Genomic DNA, 17,332 nt, shown 5'->3' with positions numbered 1-17,332 from the left:
CGTATATATTCTAACTGATGTATGTATTCTTTAACCTTTGTTTTGGTATTATTAAATGAAAAAAAGACATGGCAGTACTCACCATGTTTGTACCATAATGCCAAACAGCCACGCAGCTTTACAATGAAAAAAAAAAAAACATAAAAATATATGGAATTAAACATTATGTGAGTGTAGGGGTCCTCACATCCTTCTGAATGGAGGATGCTGCCCCAGTGTTCTCAACTCTTTAATATGTAATATTCACTTGAACAGTACAAGTCACCAATAGCAAATTAGTAACTGGAAATGTACTTTTCCTTACTTCTCTTGCCATGCTTTTCTTTCACTTGTTCAGGACGTAGCGCTCCCCTTTAACATGAACATTTCCATAAATTTGCAGTCTCTTGATTAACAAACAGTTCTTGCAGATGCATTGTCAATGTCACCCTGCAGAAAGGCAATCTCCTCAATGCAGCAGAATCATCCTTTAGCTTATACAAAAAAAAAAAAAATATATATATATATATATATATATATATATATATATATATATGTGTGTGTGTGTGTGTGTCTATATTTACTGTAATGACATGTAGGACAATGCCACTTTTCCTCTACCCATAGGACCCGCAGGACATGAGAACAGCCAGACCAAGTCAAATAGCATAAAAACAATTCTTGAGCTATAAAACTCCTCCTCTTTGCCTACAGTCCTGCAAGCAGAAGGACCCATCTACAGACGTCTAACAATAACTAAGGTTCTGTTCCATCTGTAAATGTACACAGGCTACCATTTTTAATTGTTAATAGTTTCCGATGAATTTTAGTAATTCTTAGAAAGATGTTTATATTTTCACTTCCTTTTTTTCTCCTGGTCAACTGACTGCAGAATATTCAGTCTCAAGGTGAATATCTGAAAGTTTAGTTTATCTTCTCTCCCTTTTCCATCAGAATTTGCTATTTTCTTACTGTTATATTCTTATTATATACTTATATACTTACTTATACCGTTATATTCTTACTGCACAGATGCTATTAGTTTCTTCAGTGTTCTGTTGAGGCTTGATTTCTGAACCTAGGGCAATTAATCAGTTATTACCTTTCCAGTATTTCTTGTGTTCATTAGAATAGAGTATCTTGGCTGCAGCGCTGGATCATGGTCAAATGGGGCCCTACGCAGAAGAATGGAGTATGGAGTACCCCCCCCTGCCATTCTGGTCTCCCTTCACTCTCCTTTCTCCTCCTAACTGCCACAAACACTGCTCACAACTGTCAGCATGCATACTATTTTCTTTTTTACTTTTGAAATGAAGCCAGAGATATGGATTTAATTTAAAACTTTTACTTTAGTTATACTTTGTTGACCAGGTTAATCCCACTAGGCTAGTAACATCTTTTAAAAAGACCCTTGGTGGTATTTATACTATTCGTGAAAATTTTGCCAGGGTGCTGGGGAACTTTCCCCTAGTCTTTTTGATAGCTCAGGTGGATGTAGAAGATCTTACTGTACCCACCATTAACACAAATGGGGCTTCAGTTTAACATCTTATCCAAAGGATGACATATTCAGGAATGCAACAACCCCCCCTTAAATTGCACTGCAGTATCAGCAATCCATCTACACGGTGTGGAAGTAGAACCCACAGCCTCCTGCCTTCTACACCAAAGGCAAGTATGCTTCCTCTTGTACTACTAACAACAACACTTTGAAATTTTATAGCATAAAAACTGACCGCCATTTGCTAAACAAAACAGCTGCACAGTGAAAATAGATTTAGCATGAGCAACAGTAAACTTCTCTTCAGCTGAAACGCACATTCCTTGAAAATACACTGAAACTCACATTCAGCCCTGTAGTTTTGAAGATTTTTAGCAATAAGTAGTGAAACAAAATGTATGAACCAATAAAAGCCAACAATTACATATTTCAGCACATTTCAATCTATGCTGATTAATCTGGTAGTTGATGTAGAGGATTAAGGCTCTTGTCATCTGTAACCAAGGTACATGATTTCAGCCTGAGCAAGCTAATTACCTAACCTGCCATTCCTAACTAGGGCATTTTACTTAAACACACAACACACAACACACAACACACACACACACACACACACACACACAAAGTTGCAATCATGTGATCCATTGACAGGTGGAAACAGGAACCGAAAGCTGGGAGACTTTCAAGTGAAGAAGTTCCGGAATTATTGTATTAAATGCAGAGCTGAAATCCACAAACAGAATCCTCGCACATGTCCCTGGGTTGTCAAGATGTTGCAAGATATAGTGCAGGCCCATAATAACTGCATCATCCACTGACCAGTTTTCTCGATAAGCAAATTGAAGTGGGTCCAACAAGGGAGCTGTAATATCTTTCAAGTGAGCTAACACCAGCCTCTTAAAAGTCTGCATGACCACAAATGTCAAAGCAACAGGTCTGTAGTCATTCAGTCCTGTTATACTGGATTTTTTAGCCACTGGAATGATTGTGACTTGTTTGAAACATAAGGGAACTTCACACAGCTATAATGATTTATTAAAAATCTGAGTAAACACAGGAGCCAGTTGATCAGCACAGGTTTTTCAACAGGTGAAAAACCTAAGAAAAAAAAATCAGCAAAGCTGAAGAAACTAGCTGCTAAACCATAGAAAAACATGCCTTGGAGTGCCTCCTGATGTTTACATGAATGTCAGACAAGATCTGCAGAGAACAGGTGTGGTAGATTATGGGAGCTATAGGATGAGTTTTTTAATCTGTCAGAGTCTTAAAGATGTGAAGCAACTGCTGCCTGTTGCATTCCAGCCCTTTTTTTTTGAAGTGAAAGGTCTATAACAAATGTTGTGGCTTAATAGGATAAAGCTCTAACTATGGTCCAGGTGACCAGGTTTGATTAGTGTCTCAAGCATCTGAGGTGCTGTTAGGGAGGCATGGATGCACCCATCCTGGGAAGGGAAGACAGTTGTGTGGGTATCCCTTGCACTGATCCATGGTTAAGGCTGGAGGCATGGTAGTAGGGGTGCGGCCTAAAGAAAGGAAAAGGTGGATGACATGCTTGAGCTGCTGAGGCAGTGGGGCAATACTCCACATGTCCTCACTGCATGTCCACTCCTCAGACAAAACCACATGATCAAGCGGGGAGTAATGGGAATCAGCCACAAAAGACAATAACCTCTCAGCTGAAGGTTAACTGCATGGCCTCTCAGGACATTCTTAGGTACTGCTCCAGCCCCAGACTGAAACTGGAAATAATCTGGGGATGTAAGGAGTAGCTGGTAGACCTAGCAATGGATGCGGGGTGCTGGGGTATGCTACGATAAAGCAAAAAAATAAAAAGTGCTCCAAAAATATAACACCACAGAGTTACACAAAACAAACAATGTGATAAAATAACAATATGTAGTAAAGTATATAAAAAAACACAGAGGAAATATCTGACACATTACAAAATCATAACATTAAATGTGTGCAGTTTTGCAATACTGGAATGAAAGGAAGGAAGCATTGCTGTTACAATGATCTTTCCTTGAAAATATAGTTAATATAGCTAACTTGCACAACTATAATATCTTCTCAGGATGGATCACTGGAAAATTAGAAAATATTTGGACAGATTCCTGAGCAGTGCAGGTTTAGCGCTGAGAGGTAAAGAGTTACAGGATGAGCATGTCAGCTGTGCAAACACAACTTCTAGCTCACAGTGTTTGCTAAAGATGTGGCCAGTTTATATGCTGCTGGTCTTCTGTCTTTGGCAGACACAGTTGTAAAATGGATGCAAAAACAGCTGCTACTATACTACAAGATAAGTGATAAAAGTACCTTGTAAGCAGAGAGATGCTATATTCATCAGTTAATATGGCAATGCAGGGTGGTAGCTTCATAAATACAGTTTGCTATACCACAAGCATTTTCATCTCCAAGAATAAACAATGATCATATCAGTTTGGGCATATGACACTTATACAATGGACTTGCTGTATGAGCACTCATAGCAAAATGGGGAATGTCTTTTGTTTTGGTAGTTTTTCCAGAAGATTGGTACATCAAGAGACACTGAAAAATAATGCTATAAACATGGCCTTGCAGTCAATATATTCTTTTAAAAATCATTTTAAATGCACAAACATCTGTTTTTTTTGCACAAAACATTTTTGTATGTATAAAGATGCATGCAAACATTTTTTTCTTAAAAAATGCTGATTCACACCATTTTGTAAATGAATACATTTAAAAACTGCTTTTGAATACAAAATACTTCATACAGAGCTGTACTTCCACAATTAATATTAATGGTTGTGCAGGAGGGGCTTATGTCACTTTGGGTTCCAGCTCTATTTATGCTAGATTAGAGTGGGTAAGTAATTGTGAATTAGTTATATAACTGCCAACCTAATAAAGTTAACAGTTTGACAAAAAAGCGTTTTTTAGCTGCATGTCCCTTCTCCATAGAATTTTTGAAGTATGCATCTATAGTTTTTTCATCTTTCTCATCACAATCAACCTTTTTCTGAATTATATCGTTTCTATTCTTGTAGACTTCACAAAATACATTCTCTTAGCTTTCTTCTTTCACGTTGATAACTTTTTTGAGTTAGATACAAGTTAATAGTCTTTAAAATGTCTCGTTCTAGAAGCTTGTTTACATTTTAGACAGTTTTCACAATCTCTTTCATTTTTGGCCCAATCCTAAGGATAACAAGCACTGAGGATGGTAATATGTACTGGTTCTATTTATTTTCCACAAGTAGATTTGTTTATAAATTTTGAAGATGTAAACATACATTGTTGTTTTGACAATTTCCTGATAATTTTCACTTTGAATCAACAGGACTAAAACAGCCAGGGAACCAACAGCACTCAAAATGACAAGAAGAGCAGAAGAGAACAAAGAAAAACATGGGGTATATATGGGAGTCTTATGCCATATACATGAATGCGTTTCACTGTGCATCTCCTCTGCTGGCTCCTTATTAAAAAAGATAACTACTACTAACAAAAATCTGACCAGAAAATGGGATACAGAAGTCAAGTAAACATAAATGCTATGGTTTCTTAATACAGTGACCCTTCCTGAAGAAGATCAAAGCGGTGTTGTTAACCTGAAATGCTGACAAGTTATGTTCATATCCTACAGAAATATCTAGGCTCTATTATTACAGAAACGGCACGCAGAATATGCTGTCATAACTTCCCACAGTATGTTTGCACTGATGGAATTAGCTGACACACTCTCACCTGTGAGTTTCAAAGGAAACAAGTTAGAGAGAAGTGGGAGGTATCACATTTCTTTCTTTTTATTTTATTTTTACATTTAACTGGGTTAGTCCAACTGGGCCCAAAAAGCCCTTTTTCACATAAATAGAAGGGATGGATTTGAAAGCAGTTATTCACTGCTAGTCATGTCTGTTGACATCTGTTGTCTTCTTGTGCTTCAGATAGTGCTCTTTAGAGCAGAACAAAATGCAGACTAGGAAAGGATGCTTGAGAGAGATGAGATGCAATGCCCATTATGATGTTGGGCAGGTGAGGCAACAAAAAGGCAGCAGTGTGATATCGGCAGGTTGATACGTTGTTACTAGGCTAATGACCCTAAGGGCCCTTACAAGCCTAGACATGCACCCCAACCATTTGGGATACGAGTATAATGGCAACTGTATGGGGGGGGGCATGTTAGTAGAGAGGTTACTAAGGATATGTGTGTGTGTGTGTGTGGGGGGGGGGGGTTGTTATTTAGGATAATACTTTTCTTATTGCTGGCCACTGTCCATAAGAGATATGGGGGCCAGGGTACATTTACGATTTCCCATCAAATGTCATGGTTTCATTTGAATAGGGTCGGGGATGAACTCTGTTTTACATGGATGGGGAGCGTATTCCATAGTGAGGGGATCATTTTGGGAACCATATCTGTCTCTCCAGCACGTTCTGTTTATGGGATAAGTGAAGTTCAGATTCTTGGATCTAGTGTTTATGATGCTGTTTGTTTTTCACATGTACAACAGATCCATTAGGGCTGGGTCTGAGGAAGCCCTGTAAGCCAAGCAAACATCCCCTCTCAGCAGCCTGTAGGAGACTGAATACAGAGATATTGCCTTTAGGCAATCATTGTAGGATGGGGTATTCATGCCTCAAATTATCCTGGTGAGAAACCTTTGTGGATGTTCCAACTGCTGCAAGTCTCTGGTTAGCTATATGCCAAAGGGGGCACTGTACTCTATGATAGGTCTTATAATGGTCGATTAGAGTGGTACTATAACTTACTTAGACCGGGATGCCATACTCTTACCTATAAGTTGGGCAACATAGAATGATTTTCTTATTATCTTAACTATGTATTGTTCAAAGGCAGGATTGCTGTCTACATATGGTCCCAGGTCCCTTGCTACTGGGTCGACTCTTAGGGGTGTTTTATCAATGGAGTAATTAACTTGGGTGGGCAGTTTCCCAAAGGGCATTGTAATGCATTTTTTGGCACTGAGTTTTAGGCCATGGCTTTGGCACCAGTCATTTGTTTGTGTTAAACCCTCTTGCATAATGTTGGTGTCTGGTAGGAATCTATAATAGCTTCCAATTTATATTCATCTGTAAACTTGGTGAGCCAGAGGCCTTGAACATCAGCCTTGACTTTCAAGAAGTAGATATCAAACAGCACCAGGCCCAGCATGGAGCACTGTGGTACATTGCTGGTGACCGGTCTCTTGGTAGAGGTGATTTCACTGATCCTGAATTCTTGGGTCCTGTCTGTGAACCAGCTGGCAATCCAGCGAGTTATGTAGAGATTTATGTCAAGCTTAGAGAGCTCATCAACAATGACTGAGTGGGTTATTGTATCAAATGCTTTGGCCAGGTCAAAATATGCAATATGCACTGTTTTTAACCTCATCCATTACCTTGGTGACCTTCTCAAAGAAGTCTACCAGGTTAAATAGGCACTATCTTCCCTTATCAAAGCCAAATTGGGATGGATCTAGTGTTTCCTGGTTGCCAATGGCCTGGGTTATCAGTTCCATGATAATTCATTCTATGGCTTTGCATATTAGGCTTGTTAGACTGATGGGTCTGTAGTTCCCTGGGTCATTTGATGGTCCACCCTTGTAGAGGGGAATGACTGCTGTGGTCTTCCATTCCATGTAGCCTGTTTTGAGGCTGTAGCTGAAGAGTGGCTCATATGGTCCTGACAGGTCATGTTTTATACTGTTTAGGAGGCAACTGGGGATGTTTTGGGATCCATAGAGGCACTGTTCCTGGCTTTAGTAAGTGCTGCCAGTACCTGGTCCCTGCTAATAGCTGTGGGATATATGTTGGAGGGGACTTCACTTGGTGGTGCTGGGGGGAGTGAGGAGTGAAGTCTGAGCTGAATTTATCAGCCAGAAGATCTGCTCTGTCACTCTGATCAGTGAAGGTGATACCATTCACCACCAGTTCAGCACACTGCTGTGTGTTACCTTTAAGGCTCCAGACATAGCTGAAGAAGGCCTTGTGAGTGTCCTTAGCCTGCAAAGCTATCCTGACCTCATAGTTTGCCTTACTGGACTTAATTAAGCCTCTCAGCTTCTTGTTTAGTTGTATAACAAAGCAGTTGTCCTTAAGGGATTTACTCTTCCTGATTCTGACCACAAGTTTTCTTCTTTTATTACACACCCTGTTTAGTTGAGGATTCCATCAGTGGGGTTAGTTTTGAATTTACTTCTGGTAGGTATGGTAGCCTCTAAGCAGCCATTCACATGTTTCTACAGGGACTCTGAATAATTCTGCATAGGTAGCTGTGACCTCAGGGTTAAGGGAAGCTTTGAGTTCTGACAAACTAGAATGCATCTAGTTTATTTATTTTTTTTTAGAGTGGGGTTAACACCTCTGAACATAAAAGTTTGCCCCATTTATAATTATACATATGCACAAATAAGAAACAATAACCATAATAGATAAGCAGTACAAGTGGCACAATGCAGATAATATACTGAAAAAGTTCATGAATGCCCATTTGGCAATGCTATGTGACATAAAAGGATGAATGCTGACAGGCAGAAAAAGTGTCCTGAATAAGTTCAGGGCCTTTAATTGTGTTGGGGAGCATGCCCCTTGAACGGTGCAAACAAAGTGAAGTAATGCATAAGCAGAAAGCTGAAGCAGTCATAATAAACTTGCCATCTTGGAAAGATGGTGAGGTGCTACAGGGAGCATCTCACCACTGGGCACAGCAGCATGTTGCTTCTTTAATTATTTGGTAGTGGGCGTATGGGCCCGTGTGATTCCCTGTCCAGGAACTCTATATTTGCACTTACAGTCTGAAGTACTGCTAGGCTTTAGCATCAACAGTGCTAGAGGTACAACTTATAGGGCCTTATCTATCATCTGCCTCTCTTAACAAAAGAGATCAGGTTCTTAGCAAATATCTCTTCCCCTTGCCAAACAGATATTTGACATGTAGTACTACCCACTCCTGAATCACTTCTTATGAAGTCCTTCCTGTAAGCCAAAGGATGGCACATCTCTGGGCTATCTATAGGGGTTAATCGAATGATCTTCAGTAAATCTATCCCTATGACACAGACTAATATAACTGTAAATAATGTTAAATACTCCCCAGTTTCACAGAAGTCGTCATACCATCTCTTCACAAGGGATCAGGCCATTGCCTAGCTTCACATTCTCATACTTCCCATTCCAAGAAATCAAGACAATGAGGTAAGAATGGTTACTTATTCTACTGTCTACCCATCATTTGTTTTTATTTGCAGAGCTACCTGTGATCCAGCAAGGGGCAGTCTCCCCTAGAACAAACTGCTGTCCATCCTTTGAAGACAGCTTAATGCAGAATGCTGCAATACTTGGAAATGATGAAGAAAAAATTGATGGTTATAGATTTGTTAAATTTCAGTCATTCACTAGTTTTACTTTCCTCTCAGTTCTCTATCTTTGTTTCTTTAGACACTTTACAGTTGTAAGTAAATAATTCTAGAATAAGTCTTTTTCACCATGACGTTTATTTACTGTCAGAGTCACATCTGACATATTTCTTTTCCATTGCAGGCAATGTCCCACTGTTTTTACTTCCAAAGCTGGGCCTGAAGGGAAAAAGCAAACCAAGACTATGTGAGTTCCTGAGGCTCACTCAGCAAGTAAAAGGCTAAGGTGTAACTCTAACCTGGGGAACCATCTTTTGCTGCATTACATGCCGGACTGTGAGACTAGTGCTGCTTGCTATTAAATGTCTGAAATTACAAGCTGTTTCAAATTAAGGCTTCAGTATGCCCATGTTTCCAGTATGCCGTGAACATTATATATGATAAACATTTTGCATGATGGGTCTAAAGACAAATACGAGCAGACACACAGAAACATAACAGAGTTTAACTCTAGCTGTCTTTTTATTTTTTCACCTGGTTTGAGATGCACTGTGCAAAGTCTCCCCCCACCCCCATAAAAACAGCTACGATCCAGCATGCAAACTCTAGTCCAATTACTACATCAGGGAAGAGCTCTGAGACAAATTGCTAGTGTCAGAGGCAGCAGGAGCCATTTGTAACAAGAACTGTGTAAATTAATACAGATGGTCTGGGGAAGGCAGGGCCGACTCGCTTTTTAATCCCGGGCATGTTAGCCGTAAACAGTTGCCGCGCCTTGGCTAAATTGGAAGAAAATTGTCCTTGAATGCCTACATGGTAGGGGCAGCCAGTGGAAAGTAGTTCACAAACCAGCGAAGCAACAGAACTGCTTATTTCATTGTCATCCTGGGGTATCCTTAGGGATTGCATAAACAGTTGTTTTACAAATGTTAGCACCCAGAGACACTAATATAAATGCTCACAGGAACACACACATTTTCCTGTACACATCCATTCATTCTAAAGGAGCACTCTCACACACATTATAACATGCTGACGGAAAATGAATATATGCAAACACAGATGTCCTCTCTCTTACACACACACACACACACACACACACACACACACACATGCATTTATACACACATTTTATATACAGACACACACACACACACACACACACACACACACACACACACACACACACACGCGTGCGTGCTCACATAGAAAATGCCCTCATTTAAGAATATATACTCCAGTATTTCTGGCATATCTATTGATTCACATATATGCACATACAGAAATCTTACAAATACACATAGCTAAACTTCTAAGTGCACATCCACTCATGGTAATGGTAGTAGCATGATTCAATAAAATATTCGAATCACTGAAAATTACCATCTTTTTATGGTATAATTAAGACCACAAACTGTTGCATAATGTGAGGGTGGACACACAGCTTCCTGTAGCATTCATATAAATATTCTCCTGAAAATATATATTTTTATATTAGTTGCATTTTATAAACACATGCACACACACACACACACACACACACACACACACACACACACACACACACACACACACACCTGAAAGCATGCACATATGCATGACAATGTTTAAAAAAGTTATATACTTTTAATAAAATGAACATACACATTTTTTTACACAAGCTACATGGATAAACATCACAAAATACACACATACAGAGAACCGTACATGAGCACATATGTGGATATAACTACAAATCTGTTAAAACAAAAGCATACAGACATATTCACTTTAATAATGTGACCACAGAACTAACACTAGGATTGTTATGGAGTTTCAGAACGTGACCTGACACATATAGAGTACCATTTGTTACACTGATATATCTTGTATCAGGGCACTAAAGTGATTTATTCTAATGGAAATCATCTGGAAGATATCACAAAAATACTTTTATTAGCAATGTACTGACTGCAAAGTTATTAACTAACAATAACATCTTGTAAACCTAGGACTTTAAATGACTTTGTAAATACTTTTACCCATTTTAAACAATTATAGTTAGCTGCTAGAGTCAGTCATTGGATAGATATATAAAGTCCTGTCTCACTAGAAACACAAGGGAGTATGGCCCTAGGAATACACCTATGGAGTCTCTAACAACTCAAATTTAGTTCAACATATTTCATAGGACATTTCTGTGCACTTAAACTGCAAATCTGGTTACTTTTATTTGTATATGCTGACTCTGCTGTCTGATGATCTTACATTGTAGTGACTTGACTTTTGTCTCAAGTGTTTTGGTATCCTAATGGCCAGAGGAGGCAGGAGGCAGGGCCAGCACAGCTATCATCATGGAGCTTGCCTTTACCAGTTTCAGGCTGAGCACGCTTCAGTCAGCAGTACTGTACTTCAGGATGCATGCCCCAGCTCATTTATGTGAAAGGGAATGTAAAAAGACCGAATGTGTGAACACTTAACTATCTTGGGACTATCTTTTAGTTTTCTTTGTCCTTTTCTGAACACAATGAACAAGTAAAAAAGACTGTATCTATGGTCATTCATGTCAGTTGTTTAGCATTACATCTGATAGTGATACTAGCTTTTTATTAAGTGTTATTGATTGTAATTTAACTATTTATTTTGTCTGTGGTAGAATATGATTTAGGCAGGCTTATGGTCCGCTATAACTCAGTTTTCAGACCTGCATATCATGCACCAAACAGAACGCCAGCTATTACCTCTATTTTCATACAGTGTCTGTTTTTGCATTCTAGAATTGATTTTGTAAAGCTATTAATAAATTGTGTGCGAGTGTCAGTGGGAAACAATGGTCCTACAGTTTAAAATGAAGCAATATTCCAATATCAGATAATTTGTGATGTATATCATATGACAGACTAAAATATGTATTGACTACCCCACCAAAAGACCTTCCTTTTAGAATAGTACTTGTTTATAGCAAGTTTTGCAGTAGTAATTTTGAGTCAATGGCTCAAAGCATCTCAAACAAATCCTAATATGCTATGTTATGTTTTGTAATTGCTTTCATATTACATGGGGGTTGGGGGCATGTCTGTGTGTTTTACAGAGCTGTGGAAGGGCAGTAGTCTGGCACTGTAAAAATAAAAATGACATAACTACTGTACCCCTCTATGGTTCCTCATCTCTTCAAGGGCCAGAAATGATGAACCCCTATCCTACCATCTGTCTGAGAAGGTCTGTGTGATTAAACACAAGCTGGGTGGTCAGATAAAGATAGGACTATTAGGGCTGTCTCCTCTTGTGGTATAGACCACATTTACAGTTGATGTATGTAGATTCACTAGGAGAGATTGACATACCCCAAGTACTTTAAGAATTGAAAAGCTTATCTACTTGTAATGTCAAACACAAATGACAATGATTTTACCAATCCTTAGCTAGTTAGCAGAGTAGCATCATTCACACTGCATTCGAGCATCATCTTGCTGTAGAAGATAGGTTTGTAAATGACTGACCATGTGGCTGTAAGGCTATCATTTGATGTTCATGTACTTTAAACTTTCCCAGCTGAAAAAAGATTCATATAGCAGCTATAGTCATTACTGAAATACAGTGCTGCACAGAACATGAAACAAAAGTTGCATGAATGAATGTCTCATGCAGAGTGTGTGTGTGTGTGTGTGTGTGTGTGTGTGTGTTTGTGGAGGTGGAAGGAAAATATGCATGTTAGAAAAAGTGACTCCACAGCATCAGCCAATTCCTCCACTCCAGAATCCCATGCTCTACACACTTAAATAGGCTTAACATTATGGCAAACCTCATCATATAACTCACTGGACTTTGTTTCTTTTCTACCATAAGCTATACTGTACTTTCCTAACAAAGCACAGTAGTGGCCTATGTTTTATTATTATACGTCCTTGACCACCACTCTCCAAACACATGGAAGATTTCTTGTATTGGCAGTACAACACTAAGCCTAGACTACTGACCTCAGAAAAAAGGTCAGGATGAGAAAACCACCATAACAGGTAATTTATTAAATAAAGACAGGAACTTACATTTATTATTTTCACTTTAATCCTAAGGGGGCTTAACGAGTAGTGACCAAAGAAATATTTTAAGAAAGAAGTGCCATTTTTACTCAAAAGTGTTGAAATCAAGGTGCCATGACACTCATCACCTCTGAGGTCTGAAGAATGGGGAATCCTGTACTACATGTCCCTGCCATGTTCAGATGTACTACAATGATAATGTGCAAGCTATAATTGTATCTCTATCTGCCCCTAGTTTTCCATAATGTCTCTGAATTTCTCCTTAATACTTTTTAAATGTAAGCCTTAGTGGCTAACAGTACTACATACAGAAGTGAAAAATAATACTGAATGCTGCAGTCAAAAGTCTATTTTTCTAGAAATGCTCTTTACATTAAATTACACAGTCCAGTAGATTTCTCACTGAAAATATTATATTTTAATAATATACAACTGCTTACCTTTGAATGTGGTATTTTTCCTCACAAAGACTAAGGAAAAGAATAGCTTCAGTCCTATTACTCTCTGGATCAAATAATTTATGGATTCCAAAAATGATGATTATTTTAAAATAACAAAATGTAAAATCTGGCAGTATGTAAATGGTCAAGTTTAATTTATAGCTTTTATGTCTCACAGACAAGGTAAAGGCTGACTGTGCAATTTATGTTCAACAAGCTTATATTTACGGTTATGTGTAACTGAAATGGGGTGGATTGTAATGCTGTGCAAAGTAAAAAGCATGGGAAACAAAATGAGTCAGTTTTATACAATAACTCAGGTATGGGTATAGTCGCTACTGATATCATTCAGCTACCTAAATCAACACTCTGTTTCAGGAAAATAATTTAAACCAATAGGACATAGGAACACAGAGTTTTCTTTTTCCTTAGTCAAGAAATGGAATTCTCTACCCCCTTCTCCAAGAATTTCTGAAAACTTTGAACACTTCAAAACCCAGCTCCATTCTTACCTCTCCGATAAATGGAAATGCAATTGCACTCTACCTACCTTACGCTATAGGGGATTAATCTTATTTACTGTTTTCTTACAAGTTTTACTTTTATACCATTCTCAGATGATTTAAAACCTCAGTACAATGATGACTCTGTACTACAGTTCTCTAATGTGTAAACATGTAAATATGCATTGTATATTATTCTATGTTGCTATTTTCTTTGCTTAAGTTTTACTATATAATATTTACTATTTGCTTAACTGTTACTATTTCTACTATGTACTATGGAGCTTTTCCCCCGGGCCTCCACTGAAAACGGGATCCCTGGGCCCAGTGGACCTCCCCGGTCATCAAACTGGAAATAAATAAATAAATAAAACAGCTAGCTATTTTATTAAATAGATGAAGCATCTTCAGCCAGAAAAAGAAATGGATAGACAATGAGGCAGTTAAGTCAGCTATGCAGCCACACGCTGAATTCAGAGAAGATGATAGCAGAATATATTGATCTGTTCCAGGTGGTCTGTTCTATTTATTTACTTATTAACTTTATTGACAGGATAGATGCACTGGTCCACAGACCATTTTCAGCTACAAGGTAAGCCAGTTAGGTGTTTACAAGTTTCAGCAGAAAGCAACAATTCTTTGTTTCCTGTAAAATTCAAACAGTGTGACAGCTCATTTGCAGAACAATAATGAAGTGTGTGGAAGATACAGCTACTGAAGACAATGATAGTTTACAGTTCAAAGTGAACAACAAATAGGTTTATAACAAGAAGAGACAGAAGAGATTTGAGAAGGAATAGAAAGCATCATTTACATATGTACAATGTGTATCACACAACTGTACTAGAGCAGGTTAGAAATAACGTAGTCTAACTGTGCACATATGAACTAGTTACTATCGGCCTGATTTAGTTATTGTCAAGAGGTAAGCATCTGTATTCATTATTAACAACTTGAAGTAACTTCTTTTTGAATGCACTTAACTGCTGTTGTGTGGTATCTTGAGGTAGCAAGTTCCATGCTTCAGGTTTAAGTTTTGAAATTTTTTTTTTACCTATTCCCTTGTTGAAATGGGGACTTTCCAAACAGATGGCATTGTCTTTAGAGAAGCATAGGGAATAGCTTGCCTGTGCTATAGTGTATGTGTTAGTGGTGGGCAGTACAAGCTGTGAGGTCAAACGGCTGAGTAGGAGAGTGGCTCTAACAGTTACTAGTAGCAATATGGATTTTTCTAGAGAGATAAATTGATGTTCCCTGGGCCCACACAGCATTATGACTTTGTAGATCCTGTCTGCAGTCACTTGCAGAGTGTGGTATTCTGTGCAAAGCTTACAGCAAATAGTTTTAGACATTAGTCTATTCTATTCTGGGCATTACCATTTATAATGTTAGAGCTTTCCTATGTACCCTTTGGAGTAGACGATTATATTTGTATGCTAACCTAAGTTGTTTGAGTGCTACTTTTGTCATGTTTTGGACATGTGCAGGAAAAGTGAGCTGTCAGTCAAAAGTTATACATACAGTGGATAAAAAAAGTGTACACAACCCTGTTAAAATGCCAGGCTTTTGAGATATAAAAAATGAGACCACAATAAATCATTCCAAAAATTTTCCCATCTTTCCCACCTGTGCAATTCAATTGAAAAACAAAGAAATATGTTAGGGGAAAAAACATAAAAAATAAAAATGTGCAATAAGCTGGTTGCATAAGTGTGCACACCCTTAAACTAATAATTTGTTGAAGCACCTTTTGATTTAATTACAGCATTCAGTCTTCTTGGGTACACACCTGCCATCAATTAAAGATACTCTGATTTACCCCAAATAAAGTTCAGCTGTCCTAGTAGGATTTCCTGACATTTACTCAGTTGTGCCCCCATATGTTTCAACTCCTGATACATTGTTTGCATCGAAGACACAAATCTAAATTGGTCATTTCAAACCATGCAGATAAATACTGGCTAAACAGTTATTATTCCAATAAAAGCACAGTAGATAAATGAAGTCTCATCCAGCAGTGTTAACAGATTTACTATAAATAATCATGTCTCCTCTTAGCTGAGATCCAAAATGTCATTACTAAAACATCTAAACTGCTCATAATCATAGAACTAAAACACTGCCATGCAAACCAGCATGAAAGATTACAAAATTAATTTCTGAGGAGGTCTGTGCCCCCTGCACCCCCCAATGCAGTGGCTCTAGTCCCAAAATCCACAATTTCTATATACCAGCTCTGAGATCACACAAACATAAGGAGAAGTCTTGTGTCTTTCGGCTTTTCCCGGCTAGGGGTCGCCACAGCGGAACTCCGGTCCACTAATGATTGGTAGTAGATTTTTTCGTGCCGAGTTACCAGCCCTGACACACAACCTTCAATGACGGTACGGCCGTTCACGCATGTCTCCACACAGAAGACGCTCTAGCTGAGAATCGAACAGGATAACGTCTTACTGTTAGGCGACAATGCTACCGCAGCACCACCACCGCAGTTAAACATAAGGAGAAGTGAAAATGTGAAAAAAGAAAAACCCTCACCTGTTCCCTCTTCTTTTGATTTTTGCCTTCACAGCATACTTCTCAAACTGTCCAGATTTTTACCTCATATTTTTGACCTGTTCCTCATAAAATTTGTGGTTTTCCTGCAAATCGCTGAGATATGAAGTCACTAAATAATGACATTCATTTGAGATTCAGACTTCATATCCTTCAGAAAATACATGCTAACATAAATACTGTTATTCTAGAAACTAAGTTTATAAGAGGAATAATTAAAATCTGTCGCTATTTTTGCGCCTTTGTCCCCCAATTATTTTAGACTTTGTCCTGATTTCTTGTGCTAAGTGGTTGAGAGGTATGCTTCACAGTATTTAAGACACACAGACACAGCATGCAATAAATGGCTGCACATTTATTGCCAAGATGCTACTTATGTACCAAGGCTGCCCACATATTATACAATACTGCTACAGCCTTTATACTTATATCTTTATTTGTCCACTCAACCGATCCATTGGCTCCCTTACCTTCACCCAACTGGCTGTTCATTCTTCTTGATGAACTAGGAATAGGACCCTGGGGCAAGCTCACCTATTGCCCCCAATCCCAGATTACACTGGGCCCTCGGGCAGGTGAGGATCAATTGACCCATTTATTACATGCCACTGAGCTCATTAGCTTCTATGTTCAAGCCAGGAGCTGGGTTCATCCCCTCCATGAGACAACAGCTATCATCCATTCCTTCTTCAGATTAAACTCATCAGGCCTATCTGTTCTGAGATGCAAGGGTCAGGCGATAGTGGGCTAGGCAGACCTCCTAACTGGAGTTACATTTTAACATGACATAGGTACAGGTTTCCTTTTCTGTAAGATGACTACTCAAACCATCTGTCACTGTCAGTAAAAACACTTAGGAACTCTCCTTGTACTTGCACTGTCACAGAATGACCTATTGGTTCTGAACCTGCCTTACACTCAAATGCGTTTAACTGTGCCTTGTTTATAGCCACACCGCATCTGAATAGTTGTAGTACTGCTGCCAACCATT

The sequence above is a fragment of the Protopterus annectens genome, chromosome 9.part0 (assembly GCF_019279795.1).
Source record: "Protopterus annectens isolate FY-2018-M chromosome 9.part0, PAN1.0, whole genome shotgun sequence".
Classification (NCBI taxonomy): Eukaryota; Metazoa; Chordata; order Ceratodontiformes; family Protopteridae; genus Protopterus; species Protopterus annectens.
This window is presented reverse-complemented; position numbering follows the sequence as displayed.